This window comes from Hevea brasiliensis, chromosome 11 (assembly GCF_030052815.1).
Source record: "Hevea brasiliensis isolate MT/VB/25A 57/8 chromosome 11, ASM3005281v1, whole genome shotgun sequence".
Classification (NCBI taxonomy): Eukaryota; Viridiplantae; Streptophyta; class Magnoliopsida; order Malpighiales; family Euphorbiaceae; genus Hevea; species Hevea brasiliensis.
The window spans coordinates 51835057-51854199 of NC_079503.1; positions in this window are offsets into that span (position 1 = coordinate 51835057).

Sequence of the window (19143 nt, forward strand, 5' to 3'; positions counted from 1 at the left end):
ATTGAATCACATCAAATTGTGTGTTTCAGTTAGCAAAGACTCAGGGAAGGGGAAGGAAACACTGAGTCAAGACCAAGAGACATTTATCAGAGGTTTGTGCACAACAGTTATTTCTTTTGAATTTTCAAGTGAAATGAATTATGACAATTTGTCTGTTATTGTTTAAATTGTGAAAATTGGTTTGAATGATATTTGATGGATACTTATTGCTTGAAAAACATTGTAAATGGTTTGAAACCACAGCTATCATGTATATTGATATATTCCTCGCTCGCTTGTTTAGTGGGACGAATTAACTTTGAATTTCCTCTCTGGCTGAAGTGTTTAGGTGTGTGCCTATTGAGGACGAATAGAATGAGTACTCATATCATTGTTAGCTAGCTATGTTATTCCTCACTAGCCATTGGCTTTTGGGAAGAATTGAACTTTGGAACATGATTAAGTTGTGTGTGTGATTTATTGATATTTATTGTGATATTGTGAAATAGAGTTTAAATTCTTTATGACATTCACTGTCTTTGAATTTAACTACTATTTTAAGTATCCACTATTTATACGACTTATGATTTATGATTTAAAGTTGTATTTTGTTAATGTTGTGCACCACTGAGACATTGGCTCAGCGATAGCTTTTCATTGCTGTCGCAGGTAGACAGACTGACAGGGTAGCAGACTAGGCTATTAGTGCTACATTGAGAGTTCATCGGGTATATTAAGTATACCATATCTTTCATTTTGTATTGTAATGTATGTTCACTGTATGTATATATTGTTCTTGGTTTTGAGCAGTTGTAAATTAAAATTGTACATTAAAGTTGTAAACAAAATTTGTAAATTATTTTGGCTTGTAAAAATTGAAATATATTTCTTTTATCTCAACTTTTGAAAACACTAGAAAATTATTGTGAATTTGAGTTGGCAAATATTGAGAAACTTATTGTGTTGATTGGATATTGGAGTTTGAGGACTGAACAAAATATTTGAAGTGCTTTTTACAGGTTTTTGAAGAACTGGTTTATTCAAAATACAGATGACACTCTGCCAAAATTTTACAAAAATTATTAATTTTTCAAATGTGTTATCTAGTTTCACTTCGGTTAAAATTTTTTTTAACACCTGTAAATAGTGCTCATCACTATAAAAAAAAGAAGTAAGAAAATGTTTAAAATCCCTTGTAGTGTATTTAATGGGTTATCAATAGACGAAGTTAGTAATTCATTAGGTATACCACGGGATCATATTATTCCTTACGGAGGGGTAGGGTGTGACACTATGTGATTAAAACTCATGTAACCATTATATACGAGAAAGTTAATATTTTGACTTAAATGACCAAATGAATAGTAATTTTACATGTTAAGTACAAATATTCAAGAAATAACTTTGTAATGTGCCCTAGCACACCTAATAAGATTGGTTTGGATAAGTTGGCATACCATTAGGGTTTAGTTAGCAGTACTGCACATGGCATTATGTCATTATGTGATTTTATGGCTTTTAGCCATTCTGATATCAGTGTAATACTTGGCCCTGTGCCCAATGTTTATTACAGCTTATTATCTATTCTGTTGCACACCGGGAGACACATTGTGACCGATGGTGTGATCGCTGAGTAGTTGGTATCGATGCGGTTACCCGTTTATCGATCCGATCATCCAAAGATAGGTTACTTGGGCAACCAGAATGGAAATAGATAAATTTAACTAAAAAAATCTAATATAAACAACGCTATATGAATAATATTACAAATAAATTGTCTGTATGAGAAATCAGCATATACACTGCATATTTATTTTCTTTTTAGTTCTTTTTATTTTATTATTGGCACCACTAAGCTGCATTGCTTAGCGCGTTGCTTTTTGCCATGCCTAGGTTCTGGAGAGACTGACAGAGAGCCTAGTAGACCACAGACTGGGTGAGACTTGTATACAGATCTACACAGTGTCCGTGTTACCTCACAGACTACAGTGCATTGGTAAGACACTAGGTCCTATTTTGGTATTTTGTACTACTTGTATTTTGTAATTAAACTTTTATTTTCTCATGTATAGTTGAAACTCATGTAATATATCTTGGTATTAATGCAAATATTTGTAATTTATGTTTATAAATGTAAATTTAGTAGTTATTTATGATTTGCACATGATTATCATGTGAAATAAATGAATGACAAATAGAAGAATTTTTGAAAAATGGTTGAGAAATATTAAGATTATGTTGATATAATGGAGTTTGAGAATGATGGGAAATGTATTAGAAGTGTTTTTCACAGGTTCCGAAGAACTGTTTTATACATTTTTAGCCGATACTCTGTCGGATTTTCTATAAAATTTTTGGAACCTCAAATGAATTTATAATTTCAATAAATAACTTAAATGAGCCATATTTCACAAATTGCACTTCATAACCATAAATAAATAAATTAAGGAAGGATAAAAATAATTGAGAAAAAATATGGTGTTCCAGTACACTGTGTGGCATATCTTGCTCGGCTATACTGTAGACAGGTAAGGGGTGTCATAATAAGGCAGCCATCTGTTGTTCAAATTGAGTAGGAAATTGCGGTACTTGAGGAGCTAGAGTGGCTGACCCACTCACATTCTAGAGTGTTGGGGCTTCCCCTTGTGCCTCAGCCTCTACAGACTATTTCACGGAATGATCTCCTTCTTCCATTTTGATTCCAATAATTTTCTACTCCCTAATAACAAACACAAGGAGGTTGACCTCCCTTAGTTCACATTCATGATATAAATATGTCATATGTATCAATTTAGGACACTTGAGTAGTTGTACTTATCAAAAGAAATATTCACATGCATAGTCAAAACTCATTTCAAAACCATGCTCTGATACCACTAAAACATGTCACACCTTACTCCTCCGTAAGGCATAACATGATCCCGTAGTATACTTAATGAATTACCGAACTTCGCCTACCGATAACCCATTAAATACACTACAAGGGATTTTAAAACAATTTTATCTTCTTTTGAAGGTGGTAAGCACTTTAAATAGGTATTAAAAACTTTTAATTTCATTTTAAAGACTAGGTAAAAATTTTGATAAATTTTATTTTTTTGTAAATTTTGAAAAATTTCGGCAGAGTGCCGTCTATAATTGAGAAAAACCAAATTTTTAAAGACCTGTAAAAAGTACTTCCAAATGATTTTCATTCACACCCCAACCTCCAATATATCAACACAACTCAATTCAACCAAAAATTCAATTCATCCAAAACTCACAACTCAAAGTATTTCAAAATAATTTCATGAACTCATAACATTTCATTAATTTTAATTTACATACACAAAACTTAATTTACATATAAAAAATCCAAAAATATTATTAATACAATTTTTACTATACAACTGCTCAAATTACATTAATACATATGAACACTCCTATATTTACATCAAAATCAATACATTGGGTATAAAATAATACCGGTATAAAAAACTCAGTGAAGTCCTCATTAACTCAGCAGTTCACTCTGCTGCTTTCTCCTTTCCCTTATCTACTACAGCAAAATAAGCTATCGTTAGTATAATTTACTAAGTGGTACACAATAAAAATTTAAAATGCTGAACATAGAACATTTATTGCTAAATCATAATTCAAACATTTTACAATCACATTTCACAATTTTCAATTCACATTTATAATACAATTTTATCAAATAATTTGATAAACACAGTGTTACCAATTCATACACAACTTAGGTTGTGACACAAAATTTTTGATCAATGCTGTGTTGTACACTATGACAAAGCAATCTACAACCTCACTAATCAAAATCAATGAGGGAGGTGGCTAGCTAGCTATATGAGTACTCATCCGATCTCTACCTCAACTGGCAAGCTAGAGAGAGAGAAAAAAAATAATCGATCTCAACCCCATAAATGGAGGTGGAATAATATGGTACTGTTATGCTAAGTGTGAATCCGAAATCAATTTAAAATTATTTATTCAAATATTGCTGAAACACTTGAATTATATAGATGTTTTTAAGCACATTTGCATACTATTTCATAGCATTTAGGCAAGCATTTTCATGCATAATAGTTGATTTCAATAATTTTAGTAATTTCTATTATAAAGCCCTTAATTCCATATTTTCTGCATCATTTCAGGTGTTTGGGTGAAGCTACAGAAGTATAGGAGTGCAAGAAAAGCTTAGAGGAGTCAAGAGACAGAGAATTACTGCTGATACAAAGTACACGGGTCATGTAAACCAAGCCCCAGACCCGTGTAAATCTCAGCCAGAAGAAAGCCAAGAGAATCGATGAGAAACATAAGTACACGGGTCGTGTAATCAGACCCGTGTAATATGTAGGGACCCATGTAAGTCTCTGCCGAGCGCAAGTTTGAAGAAACTTATGGGAACAATAGTACACGGCTCGTGTAGTTGGCACAGACCCGTGTAACTTTCTATGCAAAAACAAGACCACGCGATTCTCCTCCAGCAAGTTACACGGCCCTACTTTGCGGGACCCGTGTAGTGACACACGGGCCATGTACTATGCTGCAGCTAGTTTTATAACTCGAATTTTCCTCCTATTTTCGGATAAAAATGATACTCCTAAGGCCCTTTGGACTCAAAGCAACCTAACCCTAGAAGCAACCAATATAAATAGAAAAGAAAACATCAAAAGGAGGAGGAAGAAAAAAAAAGAGGGATGGTCGTCAGGAGTGTTGTTGAAGGCTGCTGCTGTCATGCTATGCATCAGTACCAAAAGAAGTTTTCTGGCTGAAGCTCCACAAGATCAAAGCTGCAAACTATCTTTGGTTCCTTCGTTTCATCTCCTTAGACAGATTTCTATTGCTTTATTTCTTTACATGGTTTTCTTTTTACTGTTTTTACTTTTTATCATGATGTTTGCTGAACTCACAATGAGTGAGTAGTTTCCTTATTCTGGATTTAGGAGAGTAATGCTTTTAATTATTATTATGGATGAACATTAGGTTTTATTTACTGGATTTGAGATTCGTTTCTTGATTTAATTTCTTGTGATCCTAATGCATGCTATGTGATGGTACCCACTTAGACATGATTATAGATGTTAATTGAAGGACTGAAGGTGAAGATTAACATTAGAAAATTAAGATCTTGAACCTAGGAATTCTGACCTAGACATAGGCTAATACCTTTATGGAACCTAAAAATTGATTAAAGGTCTTAAAGGATTTTAATTAATTTGATCGCCACAAAAGTAGGGTTTGAATTAATTAAAATACACCCTAGATGCCTTGAGAGAGGATTTAGGATAACTTAGGGCTAATTTCCATCAAGGAAAAAGATCCTTAATTCAGTAAATAAACGAGATAACATCCCTAATAAGATCCAAGTGTGAAATCTTAACTCCAGAATTGTTTCAAAAATAGATTACTTCATTTTAAGTTTACCATTCTAGTGTTTAAAGTTAACAACTTTACTCCCTAAACATTCAAAAGCCTAGACAGTTAAAATTGCTGTGTAGATTGATACTTGCTAAACAAAAAAATCCTCATGGGAATGATACTCTACTTATCGCTTTATTACTTGTTAGCGATCCGTGTACTTGTGGGGTTGTAAAACCAGCAAACAAGTTTTTAGCGCCGTTACTAGGGATTACTTTGGCTTTAGTAATATCAAGCGATGGGGAATTTAGCTGATTTAGGCAATTATATTTATTATTTAGTTTTATTTTACTGGTTATATTTTTCCTCTTTTCTCTCAGGTGCTCAATCTGGTATATGACCAAAACAAGGATAGAAGAAGAAATTTTGGACTATGATCCTGAGATAGACAGAACTCTGAAAGCCATTAGGAGAGAAAGAAAACATCAAGAGCGTAGTCAAGGAGATCCTGAATTTCCAACCATGGGCGATAATAATGATAGACCAAGACTCTTGAGAGATTACAGAGCTCCATCTGTCTACGGATTTCAGCCAAGTGTCACTAGACCCACAGTGGAAGCCAACAACTTTGAATTAAACCAGCATGGCTCCAAATGATTCAACAAACCCAGTTTGCAGGTTCACCTACAGAAGACCCACACTATCACCTCCAGTGCTTTCTCGCCCTATGTGATACATTCAAGATGAATGGAGTGTCTGATCAAGCAATAAGACTCAGAGCATTCCCATTCTCCCTTCGGGACAGAGCAAGGAAGTGGTTGCTTTCTCAACTAGCTAGAATGTTCACTACTTGGCAGAATCTCTCGCAAGCTTTTCTAGCAAGGTATTTTCCACCTGTAAAGATTGCAAAACTAAGGCTTGAGCTCAACACCTTCAGACAAAAGGAGGGAGAATCACTCTATGACGCATGGAAAAGATATAAAGAGCCATGCTGGAAAAAAGGGGAAAAGGGGGGGGGGGGGGGAGGAGAAAGGAAAGGTCCCTTAAGCAAATACCACATCGGCAAAGCACAGAGTTGGTCTTGGGCTCAAAAAGTAATGATATATAAAATGGGGGAACTAATCACTAGAGGCGCCTTTTGGTGGAATGGCCTGGAGAGTTGGAAGAACTCCAAGGTTAAACGTGCTCACTTGAGAGAAATCCTAGGATGGGTGACCTCCTGGGAAGTTCTCCATTCCACCTATGGGACAAAAGCGTGAGGCTTATGGCCAAAGCGGACAATTCCTCTAGTGGTTGGAGCCGATCGTTACATTCTTCCTCATATGTGAGGTCTGGATTCACCTTAATCTCTTCTATTGGTAGTACATAAGATGGGTCTGATCTATAGCTCCTCAACATGGACACATGGAAGACATTTTGTATCTTCTCTAACTCTAGAGGTAGTGTCAATCGGTAAGCTAGAGGACCCATGTTAAAAACACTTCCAATAAACAAATTCATTCATTCTCAACTTCAATATCATCACAAAACTCAATATCAAGATTTGAACAATTTTTCAGTTTCAGGTTTCAACAACCTTTTCATTTCTCAACATCCATTTCTCATATACAAGCAATAAATACATGCTCAAATCTTGCATTCATAGTCATAACTTTCATTATTTACATAAACATCAAAATATATTACATGAGTTCAAGTACATATGAGAAAATACAAATCTGCTACAAAATATCAAAATGACAAAATGACACCTAGTGCCCTACCGATGCAATCGCAGTAGTGAGGTGACACGGACACCGAGCAAAACTGCGTCGATGGACTCACCCGACCTGTGGTCTACTGGGCTCACGGTCGGAATCTCCAGTACTACGCTGCGTGGCAAAAGCAACGCGCTAAGCAATAATGCTTAGTGGTGCAATAATATAATAGAAGAAATTGGCAAGAAAATAAATGTGTATGCAAAGTGTATGCTTTCTTTGTTTGATTTTGGTATATTCATTAATTCATTAACTTTGTTCACTTTTATTCATTTGGTTGCCCCAAGTAACCTACACTAGACGCATCGGATCGATAACGGGTAACCGCACTGGGTACCTAGTACTCGGGCCGTCACACCATCGGTCACATATGCATCTCCCGGCAGGTAAATGTAACGGCTAACAAGTCAGAATAATATCGTGCACAAGGCCAAGTCTCAATGCAAAGTCAGAATGGCTAAAAGCCATGAAATCACAGAATGGCATTTTTGCCATGTGCAGTACTGCTAACTGAACCCTATTGGCATGCCAAACTATCCAAACCAATCTTGTTAGGTATACTAGGGCATTTGAAACTCTTAAATTTGTCAATTTGTGAATTTCAATTTTTTTGGTGTTACTATTCATCATTGGTCAACAAAAATGTTGACTTTTAGAATAAAAATGTGTACATCAACTTTGGCACTCCCAACATACCACATTTGGTGTTTAAAACTTGTTGACATTAAGTGTTTTTGCCATTCCAAAGTGTAACTCAACACAAACAGATTTTTCAATTTTGGTGAGTCAATTTCACTGTTCCATTGGACACTGTTACTGTTGGAATTTGAGGAAATGTAAAACATGAAAGTTGTTCCTTATTTTGTCTAGTTGAATTTCCTTTTTTGAATCACTCCATTTGGACTTTTGTAGCTCCAGATATGGCTCAAAAACCCAAGCTGTCCGGATATGCATTCTGCAGAAATTTACCATATCTACAGTGCATGAATAGTAACTTGAGTCACTTGGTTGAATGGGTTCTGGCCATAATTTGGGGTAGGTTCCTTCATGAAAGTTGTTTGTCTATGTCTTAACTTGTTGCTGTAAAAATTTCAGGCCAATTGACCAAATCTACAGTGAGTTATGGCCAAATGAACAGTTACTGTTCATTTGGCAAATTCTGCAGAATTCAGTGCAGGGCATCCGGATTGTGGCTGAGTTTTGACCCTTTTGCTTTGGTCTTTTGGGCATGGTTTCTTCAGAAAAAATGTGTCATTATAAGCCTAGTTTCATGTCCAATTGGCCAAACACCAATTGGACTACCACTGCCCAAGTTATGGCAGTGCAAAGGGACTGAATTTTTAGTCCCTATGCTGCTGTCCTAGGCAGCCTGCAATCCTCACTTTGCAATCTCATTTTTCTGTCCCATTTATGGTCAACACATCTAAAATGGTCACTAATTGACCATTAATATGTCCTCTAACAATTTCATAAGCCAAATCAATTTTCACCTTTCCTAAACCCTAATTCAATCCCATGTTTTATACAATTTACTTTAGTTAGCTTTTAATTCATTATGCTTGTGTTTATAAACTTCTAACATGATTCTAGCTCACTTCAAGCTCATCAAAACATTCCCTCCTATCCCATAGCTAGGGCAGCCGAAACTCATGTTTCATACACATGAGTTTTTGCTCATTTAAATTACAATTTCTCATCCATTTCAAGCCTAAATCATGGGATTAAGGAATTTTAACTACATATATGCACTAACCTTGTTTGGGCAGAATTTCCAAAGCCCTAAACTCCAATTTCTTCCTTCTTCTAGGCTGCCAAGAGACCATGCAAGGTACTAGAACAAACTTTAGTGAAGCTAGGTTATGATTTTAGGGTGAAACAAGGTAGGAATTTGAGCTTGCTTATTTGAACTTCAATGGAGGTTTCTAGGTGTGTTTCGGCTGGGTAGGGAATGAAGAGGGGCTGCTGCAAATTTTGGTAAATTTAGTATTCATTTAGTCTTTTATTTAGTTAGTCAAAGGGTGGTTAAATTGTGATTGGTCCAAATAACCTTAATGACATCACCATGATGCCATAATTAAGCTTTTTTCCTCATTTTCTTTCCTTTTCTCTACTACTCATTTTCAATTTGATTTCTAGTAATGTTTATTCATATTTTATGTTATATTAATTATTTACTCAACTGGACAAGTCGGCCAAAAATCACCTCGGAAGGCGAAATGACCAAAATGCCCTCCGTTTGGCTTAACGGGTCAAAATCGTCTGTACCGATTGAAAAATTTTTCTAGGTATTTTCTTGGCATTCTAATGCCAAGGGAACCTCAATTACCCTTCTCTGGAGTCCCAAAAATTATTTTATAATTTTTCCCCCGGGTCTAGGGCTCCTCGTTGCGAGAACCGCAACTTCCCTCCGGTGACCCATCGCTTGGGCACCGGCTCATTTGACTCAGTTGTATTTTATTTCTAAAATTTTTACTAAATTTTTCTTATTAATATTTAAGTTAATTAGGGTTCCTGACTTTAGTTTAAATATTTTTCCGGACGTTCTAGCTGTCCGGACTGACACCGGTCTCCGAAACAGTAGAATGTACGGAGTGGTTACCGGGAGGGTGTTACAACCCACTCTTTCCAAAACCTCATACGGTCCAATGAAACGAGGACTCAGTTTCCCCTTTCTGCCAAATCTCATGATTTTCTTCTAAGGGGAAACCTTGAGGAATACCTTATCACCCACTGCATATTTGATGTCCCTCCTCTTCAGATTAATGTAGGACTTCATACGGTCTGATGCAGCCTTGAGTCAATCTCTGATCAGTCTGATTGTAACACTCTTATTGTAGCAATTTCGTACATTCTACTGTTCCGGTGACCGGTGTAGGTCCGGACAGTTAGAACGTTTGGAAAAATATTTAAACTAAAGTGAGGAAACATAATTAACTCAAATATTAATAAGAAAAATTTAGGAAAAATTTTAGAAATAAATACAACCAAGTTAAATGAGCCGGTGACCTAGCGATGGGTAACCCAGTGGAAAATTGCGGTCTTCGCAACTAGAAGCCCTAAACCTAGTGGAAAATTTATGAAATAATTTTTAAGACTCCAAAGAAGAGTCATTGAGGTTTCTATGGCATTAGAATGCCAAGAAAAGGCTTAGAAAAAAATTTCAATTGGTACAGACAATTTTACTCTGTGAAGCCAAACGGAGGGCATTTTGGTCATTTCATCTTCAGATATGATTTTTGGCCGACTTGTACAGTTAAGTAAATAATTATTATGACATAAAATGTGAATAAATATTACTAAAAATTGAATTGGAAATGAGTAGAAAAGAAAAGGAAAGAAAAATGAAAGAAATTAGGAATTATGACATCATATGATGTCATTAAACACTCTCCACCCAATCACAGCTTGACAAACTAATTAAAAGGGATAAAAACTAATTAAAAGGAGATAAAATGAAAAACTAATCTGCACTCCCAATTTTCAAACAGCCTCACCATAGAAAGAAAGAGAGAGAGAGAAGGGGTTCCACCATTGATGAAGCTTGTAAGCTTCATTTTCTCTCTTATCTCACCCCAAAACTCCTAGTTGTCTTCACTAAAATTTCATCATACACCTTAAGGAAGCTTTAAGTAGCAGAAAATTGAGGAGAGATTAAAGTTTTAACAAGCCAAAAAAGTGGTTAAAAGAGGTTAGTGCTACTTTCTTCCATATTCTTTTAGTAAACTTAAATTTGAGCATGAAAATGGAAAGAATTACAAGAAAAACAATTGAGAAAATATTCATGTTTGATGGAAGAATAATTTTGGTTAGCATGTGTACCTATGGGAATTGATGAATTTAAATGAAATAAAATGTGTTTATTGGAGTTGCTTAGTAGGAATTTGTGATTGGATGTGTTAGATGGCATGGATAGTATGAAATGGACACTTTGGAAATTAAGGTTTGTGAAAAATTAGATTTTTGCTTATGTAATGGTATGTTAACCTTGTAATGGTCAATTAGTGACCATTTGAATGTGTGTGAGGAGAAATTGAAGTGAGTAAGGGTGTTGGAGTTGAACTTAGGCATGCCGCCCTTGGTAACCTACAGGACTGGTTGTGAGTCCAGTAGGTTTGGGTAGCCATCAATGGAGTTGTATAGGTTCAATTGGTGCAAGGCTGATTGGACATGAAACTAGACACATAATGGCACAACTTTGGTGAAGAAACCCTGCCCATAAAACCAAACCAAGTTGACCAAAAAATTACCCTAATCTGGGTGACTAACATGCTATCCCTGGAAAATAACTAAATGAATAGTGTTTATTCAAATGGTCATAACTCAGTGTAGAAAAGTTCAATTGATATGAAATTTTACCATCATAAATCTGAGACATAGTCCTACAACTTTCATGAAGAACACAAATCCAAATTCTGATCATAACCTAGTCAAATTGCCAACCAAACTTAGGTCACCAAATCTGGCAGAACCAAATTGCCCAAAAATTCTGGGTACAGGTCAATCCGGCCAGTTATAGTAAAATGACCATAACTTGAGCTACAAAACTCCAAATGGAGTGATTCAAAAAAAGAAATGTAACTAGACACAATAAGGAACAACTTTCATGAAGACAATTTTGTCAAATTCCTATTGTACGAATGACCAATGGAACAGTAAACCTAAGGTATGAAATCTGAAAATTTTGAATAACATAAAATAAGCTTTGAAATGGTATTGGAAATCAATACCAACAAAAATAAAATGAAAAATATGGTATCATGGAGAACTTAGGTTCAATAAATTTATTATGTATTAAAAGTCAACAATTTGAGTGAATAGTACAAAGACACAAAATGTAAAAACTAAATTGGTAGAGGAAATTAAGGTATGAAATTTGGAATCTATGAAATGTTCATGGATTACTTAAAATAGAAATTGTAATATACCTAAATGACTTAATGAACATTTAAGTCATGTGAATATATAATTAAGATTTGTATTCCCATTACTAGTAAGTCTAATAAAACATGAGTAATACCACTTGAATATGAAATGAAATTAACCTAGATGGATTGTGGAGACTTATACTCCCAACACCAATGGAGTTCATAATATATTAGCAATACAACTTGAAGTATGAAATGTACTTTACATGAATAGATTGTTGAATAAATAAATGTGATAAAAGTGTCATTTGGGATTTAGGTTCCCATCAAGAGAGAAAGGAAAGATGTTTTGAATGTGAATAGTACATGAGATTAAATGAATGTGAATTGTAATTAGTATGAATATTACAATGAATGCATAAATTACCTATAAATGTGAATTTGGAAATTACGTTTCCATTATTAACAAAATTAGAATGCTATAAAAATAAAAATAAAAAATATAATGAAATGATGAAACATATAAACTCTTAATGGTACTATGTGCCCATGTATTGCCTAGACACGTATGTCAGTTTGGATAGATTGGCATGCCAATAAGGTATTGTTTTAGCAGTACTGTGAAAGGCTTTGTGCCTGTATTAATGACTTTATGCCCATATACATGGCTTTATGCCCTCATTCATGGCTTTATGCCAACATTCATGGCTTTTATGCCCGATTATGTGTTATCATGGCTTTTTAGCCATACTAACTGCATACGTGGTTGATGTTCTGTGTCCCATGGTATGACAGCCCGAGGCACCGTGGTGTCCAGTGCCAACGACCCATTATCCAGTTTAGTTAGCCTGTCATAGGTTACCTGGGTAAAAAAAAAATTATTGAAATAAGTTAAAAATATTAGAAACTAAATAAATCAGTGAGAAAAATCCGAAAGGTATTAAACCAGTATTAAGAATTTAATTATTATGAAATGATCCACAACACATAGAAAATATTAAGAGAGTAAATGAAAGACTAGCAAAATAAGCATAATATAAGTAATTATTAGAAATGCATCCTCCATAATAATATAAATATAAACTAAATATTTAAATTTATTTATACATTATATAAATGATTATTGTAAACTTATGATATAAGAGATTCTAGAGAGCAACATAAATGACGATAAATATATTGTATGGCAAATTTCATATGAACCCAGTAAAATTCTTGAGTATAGAAAATATGCTCCAATTATTTTTATTTATATATATTATTTTCTTGTTATATTATTGCACCACTAAGCAGCAATGCTTAGCGCGATGGATTTGTTTCCTCGCGCAGGTACTGAAGTTAAAGCCCAGCGAATACCAAATAGAGATTTTGGAGTCCTGATCTGCAGAGTGTTTAAGGTTGTCACCTCCTCAGCAATGCATGTAGATAGGGCCCATATAGATCATATTATGGATTTTGTACATTATAATTAATTATTATTTGTAATGTAAACTATGAATTGTATGTTGAAATATAGATTATGGAATTATAATTAATTTGTAGATCATGTAAATTATGAATTTATGTAATCAGTCTGTAAATCTTGTAAATTAATGAAACTTGAGAACTTATATATATAAATTGTGCATGAATGGAAATGCATGGAAATGAATATGAAATTGAGATATATGAATGAGATGTGAATAATGAGAATAATTGATGAGATTTTTATTGTAAAATATTATTGAAATTTTCAAATAGGTGTAAAACACGTTAAACGATACTAAAATAGCAGAAACTCAGTTAGTTTCTCTGTCAAAAAATAATCGATATTAAATATAACGAGAACAAAATTTTTAAAGAAATAAAGTAAGATAAGTTAGGGTGCTTCGGCACTGAATGTAGCATGCGTTGCTTGGCTACACTGTAGTCGGGTGAGAGGTGTTACATTTATTGGTATCAGAGCACGGTTTAGACGTTCCTAGGCATAGATAGATAGAATGAGATAGTGTTCATAACATGTATTGCATTCATATGAGTTGAGGTTACACTAATGCAGATATGTTTTCTTGGTTATTTTAGGTTAAAGTATGGACTCAGAATCGCAGAGGGTAATAGAAGAAGAAGTAGTAAGTCGTATCCTGACTGGGAGTGATATTGGAAATCGAGGAGATCCTGCTCCACCAATGCAAGAGGTGCCTATACAACCCCAACAGGCCTTATTTGAGTAGATGACTGAATTTTTTCAACAGATGACTGGGGTTATTCCATCACCGCCTCAGCGGACATCACCTTTAGGAAAAATTAGGAAGTATGGAGCTATAGATTTCAATGGTAGAAAGGAAGACGATTCTTCAGCAGCTGAGTATTGGTTAGAAAGGACCGAAAGAGTCCTGCAGTAGCTCCATTGCACACCAGAACAGAGTTTGGAGTGTGTAGTTTCATTATTACAAGAAGCTACATATCGATGGTGGGATGTTGTAACCAAGGTAGTGCCACCAGCCGACGTAACTTGGGAATTCTTTCTGATAGAGTTCAGAAAGAAATATATTAGTTGTGTTCATGAAGAAGAACAGAAGAGGAGTGGTAATCAACAAAAGAGGAAATTTGGACAGTCTAGTAATAAGAGGCCGAGAGAATAGTTAAGTCAAACATCTGATCAAAGTAGGAGATCTAGACTTAGGCCTATACCCAGAAGAGATCAACCAGAAACACTAGTAGTGAGTGCGCTAGGACTAGCAAGAAAATGTGGCCATTGTAACAAGTGGCATAAAGGTGAATGTAGGGGATTGACTGGAGCTTGTTATAGATGTGGGGCCATAGACCATCGTCTAAAAGATTATCCTAAGAGGAATTTACCACGGACCCAGACGGAGGTCATGGAAGGACCAAGTATAATAGTAACACCACTTCCAAATGTCACCCAAGCCGGAGAGGAGCAAGAAGCCCCAAATGTGAATTTGAGGTAAATTATTCTTCCTTTATGATATGCCTAAGTGTATAATGATAGATTCGAAAAGTGTAACACCCCTTTGTTCAGTAGTGCGTTCTACTGTTTCAGTGAATAGTGTCTGTCCAGATAGTTAGAATGCCTAGAACTACATTTAAATATTAGTGAGGAGACATAAAATAATGAAATACAAAAAAAGGAAAACACAAGAAAAAAAAAGGAAAAATAATAGCAATGAAATGAAACTAAGTTAAACGAGCCAGCACTGGAGCGATGGGTGACCATAGAGTTTTGATGAGTTAAAGAGGTGTTTGATTGAAGCTCCAGTCCTTACTTTACCTACATTGGGTAAAGAATATACAGTTTATAGTGATGCTTCTCACAATGGGTTAGGCTATGTACTGATGCAAGATCAGAATGTCATTGCTTATGCATCACGCCAGCTGAAACCACATGAGAGGAACTACCCAACACATGATTTGGAGCTTGCAGCTATTGTTTTTTCTCTAAAGATCTGGAGACACTATTTATATGGAGAGAAATGCTACATTTACACATATCACAAGAGCTTGAAGTACTTGGGCACCCAGAAGGAATTGAACTTGAGGCAAAGGAGATGGTTAGAACTGATTCAAGACTATGATTGCTTAATAGACTATCAGCCAGGGAAAGCAAATGTTGTGGCTGACGCCTTAAGTCATAAGATTATGGCAAGTTTCAGAGTTTCTCCTTTGTCCATGGTACTTGAATTGAAAGCACAGCAAGCTAGTTTGGAGATTGATGATGAGGGACAGACAGTAGTTGCATGGCATGTACAGCCAGTGTTGATTGATCAGATCAGAATGGCTGCTTAGAATGATGAAAAATATCAGAAGCTACTAAAAGAAGTCCAGCAAGGCAAGAAGCCTGAATTTTCTGTGAGAGATGATGGTTTATTACTACATCAGGGCAGAATGTGCATTCCTAATGATGTGGAATTGAGACATATCATTATGAAGGAAGCACATGAGTCTCCTTTTGCTATGCATCCTAGTGGAACTAAAATGTACAGAGGGATGAAAGAGCATTACTGGTGGATGGGTATGAAAAGGGATGTAGCTGACTGTCTCTAAATGCCTATCTTGTCAGCATGTGAAGGCAGAACATCAAGTACCAGCAGGTTTGTTACATCCATTGCCAATACCAGAGTGGAAATGGGAACGGATAACTATGGATTTTATGATGGGACTTCTGAGGACACAGAATAGTCATGATGCAGTATGGGTTATAGTTGATAGACTAACCAAGTCTGCTCATTTTTTGCCATTCCGGATGGACTATAGTTTGGAGAGATTGGCTAGATTATACATAAATGAGATTGTAAAACTGCATGGAGTGCCAGTATCGATTGTATCAGATAGAGATCCTAGGTTCACTTCTAGATTCTGGGGTAGTCTTCAGAGAGCCCTAGGAACTAGATTGAACTTTAGCACGACATTCCACCCACAGACAGATCACCAGTCTGAGAGGGTAATTCAGATATTGGAGGATATGCTACGGGCTTGTGTGATTGAGTTTGAAGGTAGTTGGGATATACACTTGCCCTTGATTGAGTTTGCTTATAACAACAGCTACCAATCAAGCATTGGGATGCCTCCATATGAAGCTTTGTATGGTAGGAAGTGTAGAACTCCCCTGTGTTGCGATGAAGTAGGTGAAAAAAAGATGATTGGGCCAGAAATTATTCAGCAGACAGAGGAAAAGATCAAATTGATCAGAGATCGACTCAAGGCTGCATCAGATCGTCAGAAGTCCTATATTGATTTGAAGAGGAGAGATATTGAGTATGCATTGGGTGATAAGGTATTCCTCAAAGTTTCTCCTTGGAAGAGGATTATGAGATTTGGCATAAAGGGGAAACTGAGTCCTCGCTTTATCGGACCATATGAGGTTCCGGAAAGAGTGGGTCCTTTAGCATATCGATTGGCATTACCTCCAGAGCTAGAAAGGATACATAGTGTCTTCCATGTGTCCATGTTAAGGAGGTACAGATCTAACCCATCTCATATTCTATCAGTTGAAGAGATTGAGGTAAATCTAGACCTCTCATATGAGGAAGAACCCATAGGAATTCTGGCACATGAGGTGAAGCAGCTGAGGAATAAACAGATACACCTGGTTAAAGTGCTGTGGAACCTTCATTCAGGCCAGGAAGCTACTTGGAAATGTGAAGAGGACATGAGGAGACAGCACCCATAGCTGTTCAGAAACTGATGCTAGGTAAAATTTCAAGACGAAATTTATTTTAAGTGGGGGAGAATTATAACACCCCTATGTTTGGTAGTGCGTTCTACTGTTCCGGTGACTAGTGTCTGTCTGGACAGTTAGAATGCCTAGAACTACATTTAAATGTTAGTGAGGAGACATAAAATAATGAAATACAAGAATGAAAAATACAAGAAAAATAAAGGAAAAATAATAGCAATGAAATGAAACTAAGTTAAACGAGCCAGCACCGCAGCGATGGCTGACCGCACAGGAAGTTACGGCGCAGGCAATAGCCAACCCCAGGATTGCAGAGAACCCATGGAATTTAGTTTTGAGACATAATTAAAGACTTATTGAAATATAAATGTCATTAGAAATATCAAAAAAAATTAATTAATTAGTACAAAGAAAAATGAGAAATAGATAAACCGACAAAAATCAGTATTATCGAAAAATCGAGAATATAACCCGAATAGGGGCATTGTGGTCATTTGACACCTAGAGTTGGCTTTTGACCTAAATTTCAATGAAAAATAAATGGTATTACATTTGGGAAAAATCAAATGAAAAATAGAATTAAAGATAAAATGTAAATTAAGAGAAATTAAGGTTAAAATTGCAATTTTTGAAACCTTAGATTATAATATAATTAATCTATGTTTAATGGAGCATTAAGTGGATACATTAATACTTAAAATGAGGATAGAATCCTCCACTCACTTCATCATCCTCACCAAGCTCTCCCATGGCCGAAAATGGTGTCCCAACTTCCCTCTATGGAAACTGCCCATGCAAGCTTGAGATCACCTTCATTTCAAGCTAAATTCGTGAACTTCCTTCATTAATTTTTGCCTACACACCTTGGGCAGCAATAAGGGAGCAAGAAAGATAAATTTTGGTGGAGTTTTGAAGAAGTCCAAAGGAGGTAAGTGGTTATTTTCAATTCTTGTTTCATTAAAAGTGTAACTAAGATTGTGGGGAGTTGATTTATAGAAGAAGTTTTGAGGTTTGATGAATTATTGGTGATGGAGCATTTTGGCAGCCATGGAACTTCACCATGTACAGCTTATTTTTGCATGTAAATGGTAATTTGGGATATTGATTTAAATGTTTAATTGTATTGAAGTTGAATTCCATGTGTAAAGTTTGAATGGTAAGCTTGAAAAGTGAAAATGGAAGTTGATGTGTATGTGTAAATTTTTGGTAGCCTCATGATGAAGATTGAAGTGTTTAAGTTCATGAAATGTTGTTGAAATATTGTACAAAAAATGGCAGCATATATGTCTGTGGAATAGTAGTGATAAGGTATGTAAATTGATAACGGAAATATGTGTGATAATTAGAAGTATTTATGTGTATATATTGTTGGGTTTGAACTTTATGAATTGTAACTGGATTTAGTGTATTTTGAAGTGGTTATATTCTGTCCAAGTTGACCTATAATGTAGAGAATTGAATGGTTTTAGTTAGTGCCAAATGCAGAATGGTATGGAGAAGTAAGGAGATAGTTGGTGAATGTGTGTTGGTTTGGTGTTTAAAAGGCATGTAGAGGGCAGTATGCAAATGGGCCTATAACCTTAAGTGTGTGACTCCAATTGGTATGAGGCCAATTGGAGGTGAAACTAGACACAAAATGTGGCAACTTTTATGAAGAAAGCCTGCCTAAATTCTATCCAGAAAGTAACTTGAAAAATGACCAAATCTAGATTAGTGACTTAAAAACCTGAAAATTGACCATTTGGGCAGCAGTTAGTGTTTTCGCCATAACTCACTCAAAACAGGTCCAAATGACCTGAAATTTTTACCATGAATAGATTAGACATAGAGCTACAACTCTTATGAAGACACTAAAATCCATAAATGACCATAAGCAAGTCAAATAGCTTGCGCAATTCGGGTATAAAAACTGCCAGAACCAGAAATGACCTAAAAATGACCTAAAGTTGCCATTTTAGTGCAATTTGTCCAACTTTAGTAAATTGACCATATCTTGGTCTATACAACTCAG